This window comes from Telopea speciosissima, unplaced genomic scaffold (genome assembly GCF_018873765.1).
Source record: "Telopea speciosissima isolate NSW1024214 ecotype Mountain lineage unplaced genomic scaffold, Tspe_v1 Tspe_v1.0505, whole genome shotgun sequence".
NCBI classification, from domain to species: Eukaryota; Viridiplantae; Streptophyta; class Magnoliopsida; order Proteales; family Proteaceae; genus Telopea; species Telopea speciosissima.
The window spans coordinates 866-6292 of record NW_025317841.1 but is presented as its reverse complement, the minus strand read 5'-3'; the positions used below and the strand labels follow the sequence as shown (position 1 = coordinate 6292).

At 36.2% G+C, this 5427-nt stretch overlaps 1 long non-coding RNA gene across 1 annotated transcript; it reads left to right on the top strand.

Annotated features, from left to right (window-relative positions):
* The first annotated feature begins 2286 nt into the window (after positions 1 to 2286).
* On the top strand, positions 2287 to 4073 carry LOC122648141. Its single transcript, XR_006331025.1, has 3 exons — positions 2287 to 2331; positions 3819 to 3905; positions 3986 to 4073. It is a non-coding gene; the product is annotated as an uncharacterized LOC122648141 (long non-coding RNA).
* The last annotated feature ends 1354 nt before the right edge of the window (positions 4074 to 5427 follow it).

Sequence of the window (5427 nt, the reverse complement as noted above, 5' to 3'; positions counted from 1 at the left end):
CCTCAGGTAACTATTTTTTCATTGTTGGATGTGGCAATAATTCGGCTGACCTTTTGGAACCATGGACCACCTTAAACATGAAGTTTCGGACATGAATGCTACTAATCAAGAAAAAGAATGTCGTGGGTGAATTTTCATATTCTGGAATGATGCTTATTGGGAATGTAAAAGCAAAGCTCTATGATTTCTCTGTGAAGATTCAAGACAAGATCAAGTTTTCATTTTAAGTAATTATTCTTGATGGATTTCAAACCTTGATTAACAAAATTCCCTGATCCAATGACAAATAATATATGCTATACCTTTCTCCCCCAAGATGAAGAAGCTGTACTACCAGCACTCTTCATTTAATAATTTCACCCTTAATATTTTACTCAAAAATGAGATTCTGTTCTTTTCTTTCCATAAATGAATGACAATATCTCACTTGGTGTTCTTTCAGGATGAGTTTCTGGCTGCCTAGCTTGCCTGTCTCATCTAATCGTGGGTTGATTTTCATGCCAATCTGACATTACTGTATGTCAGAAGAATAGTACTTTACAAATTATTCTGAAGAACAGGGACATTGATGCAGTTGCATTATCATGGCTAGACTGGCATGATCCAATCCGGAAAACCCAGACTGAGAATAAATGGGTTCAAACCTGGTTGTTGGTTTCATAGGGGTATTTTCAAATTTTTTGGTTTGTTCTTGTAATCTCTTATTTAATGGGAGTTAGATATATGTTGGGAGTTTGTATCAGTTTCTCTGTTTGAGTTCAATTTAGTTTGGAGTCTTTCTTCATACATATATATAACCTTTCCATCGACTGAGGGTAGAATTGAATAAGAATATTAATATTGATTTTATTTTCCTGTTAAAGTGGTGCAAGTTGAGAGTGCTGGCCATATGTCCTTTTCCTTTTCCATCAATGCAGTTCTTTCTCTCCTCTTAGGTACAATCTTCTTCACCTCTTTGTCACTAGTTCTCTTTCTTCCTTCTTCCGTTTCTGTTGCTGTTCTTCCTTCCGAATCCTTTCTTTATTGTTGATATTGAATACCGTTTGCTGGTTCTTATTGTTGGATGATACTATTGGAACTTAGAAGAATATCCGCGGATTTATCATACCTCTCCCATTGGACCTGAGATTTGGGGCGTGAGTCTACTTACTTTAGGAAACTCTAATACTTGATTCTTAGTCCCTATAGCCTGCCCTGAGATATCTCCTTGTGATGAAACCTGGTTCTGCAATTACTACCCATCCTTGTTTAAGCGATCTTTGTCTTCTGGTGTTTCATTTTGGACTGCTATCGAATGATTTTTAAGAGTGTTCTGTGGTAGGATTATTCTCCCTTTTGAACTTGAACTGCTTTAGCTTGGGTGAGATCTCTCATCTTCAACTAGTCTCGGTCTGGCCTGGTATGTTTTTCAATTGTGAGGTTGAGGAAAACCTTAAAAGGGCATACCCAATGCATGAGGCTCCCGCCACTGCAGGGTCTGGGGAGGGTCATAATGTACGCAGCCTTACCCCCGCTTCACAGAGAGGCTGTTTCCCGATTCGAACCCGCCACCACTAGGTCGTAATGGAGAAACCTTATCGTTGCGCTAAGGTCCGCCCTCTTGAGGAAAACCTTAATTATTTGCAAATACAAGCAGCTATTGTTTGTTTACACAAGTCCCCTCTGTTTTCTGATTTTATTCTGTTTTATCCCCCATTCTTATATTCAATTCCAGATTGATCCTTCCTTTAAAATTTATTTACCAATTAGTCTTAGTTTTTGTTTTCTGCTTCCGAAAGGGTACTAAAGTGTTCACTTTATGTAAGAATTGGCACTGCCCTTTATATTTAGATTTTATCACAGGTGGGCCCATAGAGGCCCAAAAGCAGGTTTTTTAGCCCAGGGCTGCATTAGAAACCTTATTGTTTTGCTACCTTGACATATTATTTAGATTTTTAGCCTTTGTGGTTGGGTTATAAAGGCTTTTGACTAATTTCTTATTTCTTTTCAGCTAATGTTTGAGGATGTGTGTGCATGTGTGTGTTCTACAGTTCTATCTTTTCTTCTTTGAATCTGTTTCTGTTTCAATTTTCAAAATTTTATTGTTGTTTTTCAGATATTTGATCATCTTCATCAAATTCTTGGCAAATCAAATCCAACCAGCATTGAAGGCTTATCCTGGACTATGTTGAGACAAGGGATAAATGATATTCACTTTGGTGAGGCAATGCCAAAGATTGAATATCGTTTTAAGCTATCGCATGCCCGGACCGTCATGCAGGAGTGCTTTTATCCTATCATTGATGGTCATTCTAAAAGGAATATTGTTGTAGATGTTCTTTCTAATAGAGTGTAAGTCTTCTTTGTTTCTGTTAGTCACACATGGTTATTTCTCTGTTTAATTTTGCTCCACATTTGGTCTTTGTTTCTGCTACTCGCACATGTTTATTTCCTCCAATGCCTTGTGCTGCCTAGACACCGTGACAACTATGGTTTCAAGCTCTATTCTGTAATCTGTCAATGCCTGCAACTGATTTCTGGAAAATTCTGACCAAAACCAAAACTGGTCCGCTTGCACCCCCATTTGTTGCAGAGAAGTTTGTCTTTCTGGATTTGTTTGATCAAGTGTTACCCATAGACCAGTCGAATTAATTATGTGGCCAAGTGTGTGGAAAATTTTTCCTAAACCTAAGTTGTTGATTTGAAAATTCCTGGTTGTTCTGACAAGCAACTTTTTTACCAAAAAAAAGACTAAGTAACTTCGCTGTTTTGTGAATTAGCTTTAAGTCCAAACTTCGTAAACCTGTATCTGTTTCTTAATCTATCAGTTTATAAGTTTAAAGTCCAAATTATACCCTAAACCTAGTAGGGATTAATTCCCTAAACTCTGATTAGGGTTGTGAACTAGATATATGCCTCTTAATAAAATTTTAGGAAGGGTAGTTTTCTCTAGAAAGGAACTAACGTTGGAGTATGCATGTCACAGAAGTGAAGAACTTGCACTTGTTTAGGTGAATATGTGAAACCAAGAATCAGGTGGTTTCATGAACTTTTTGGGGAAGTTAATATTAGCACAGGTCTACTTGTTCCGGACTTTAATCTTGGAGGGTCTCTACATTTTTAAATAGTAATATCATCTTTTCTTCCAAAAGTTTTTGTTTGTTCACATAGGGAAATCAGAGGGATTGATGGCTTGAGATTAGAAAGTCACTCACTCACTAACTTGCTGATATTTTATTGTTTTTTGGGGGCGGGGGTGATGGGTCAAAAGCTATATGGTGCGAGATTCATGGATTCAAATTTCTTGATTTCCCTGTATTACAGTCTTCGAGCCTTGCAACTATGATCACAGGTTTAAGAACAGTAGAGATAAAATAGATTTGTGGAGAATTTATTACAGCATCCTTGTTATTCGGTATTTGACTGAGCTTTCAACAATGCAGTAAATTGAATTTTCTAAGTTCTTTTGAGCAAAACATTTAGGAGCCAGTTTAATTCCATTTTACAGTCGTACAACTGCAGATGCAGGAAATAATTTCTATTGCTTTTTGACAACTTCATCGTAAGGATTTTCTTTCAATAATGATTTTTCCTTGGAGTTCGGGCACTTGTCAATCCACTTACTTCTATTATGTCAATTTTAATCACTTATGTTGGAATTATGGGTCTTATTTATATTTCCAATTATGTCTCATGGTTAAGGATATTTAAGATTTTATACTTAATTAAAAAAAGAATATTCCAATATTTTCTATTATTTGACCAAACTCAAAGAGAGAGTACATCTAATTCAAAAAATTCAAATGGAATTAATAATTAAGCTGCTTTATCTTCTGCAGATCAAAATTCAAAAGGTTGGACTTCCATGGATTCTATACCATGGTTTTGCAAATTGGAGATGAAGTGACATGCGTGGCCACTGTGAGGTAATGTTGTAGCATTTGTCTCAAGAAATTTGTATTCTGTATTCATGGGCAGCATTTGTGACCCTTGTATTCAATTTTAGGATCCACGGACCAACTGTTGCTGAAATGCCTCTAATTTGTACCGGTTTTAAGTACCGGCAGAAGGGAATGTGCCATGTTCTTGTTAATATACTACAGAAGGTATTTTTGTCAACTTCAAGTCATTTGTTGGTTAATGTTTCTTTTGGAGCTTCTGAGCTTGGTACAGAAATCTTTGATAAAAATCCAGTTTCTTTTCCAATTTACAGATGCTCACTCACTTAGGGGTAGAAAGACTAGTTTTGCCATCTGTTCCTCAGCAAAGTCAAACATGGAAGAATTCCTACGGGTTTACAGAGATGTCACATGAAGAAAGATTAGAGCTCTTGGGTTTTCCCCTTCTGGTCTTTCAAGGAACAACAATGTACCAAAAATTCCTTACCAAATCTATGGCGACAAAGAACTCAAAAGGTATGTCAGAAATTTCTTTCCATAAATTAATCATTTCATTTTATTAATTGTATGGATATCTGAATCTGTTTATTCATTTTTGTAATCTCTTTTTCTATATTGTTTCTTTAGGTTTTGTGGAAATATCAAAAAACTCGGGAATGGTTTCTGAATTTCAGCAGGTATTTTTACTTTACTGAAATACCACAGTTTGCAACATCAATTTTTAGCTATTTGATTGTCTTCACGCTACAGAAAAATGATAATCAAGTTGGAAATTGCGAAGATAACTATCATAGCTTCTATTACAAGCGTAAGCAGAGGAATAAGACTGTTGGGAAAGAGAAAATGGTTGAGAACTGCAATAGAACAATGGATGCATTCAAGCGTGTGTATAAAGCGACGAAGGTTCAAGTATTGATCAGTATTTACTACTAACACCAGACAATGATTGGCTACCCATTCTATTCTTATTGGGAACATTCAATCAATAGATACTGACCATAACAACCAAATTTTGGATGAGCTTCTGTTTTGTTCACATAGGGGATGCTATCCACTCATCGCCTCAGATTGTACAGTACTCTGCTATTGTTTCCCCTCTGAGAGAAGGGGGAGGGGTTTATATTTTTTATACTTAAAGATGTAAAATGGTTCATTTATAGCTCAAAATAGTTTTTCATTTAGATGAATAGGATGCAATTACAAACCATATACAAATTAATATTGAGAAAGAAATCCTTATTTTAACAAGTGCATGAATAACATGTGATAAAGTCTATAGATTTCTCTTTTAGACTGGAATGTAAGTAATATTATTTCGAACTGTTGGGACCTGTATTATGTTGGTTTCTATATGGATTCCGGGGGAAAACGTAATTCTGGCATTTCGTGGTGTTTCGAATGTATCAACTGCGGAATAGGGTAGGTAGCCAACGCCTAACAAGCTACTAATTTGGGGATCTCCGTGCTTAGGATTTGGACAATCATATAGACCCTAAGTTTGAAGTGCTCTATCAATAGTCTGTTTATAACCCCAACAACCCCAAGGGAA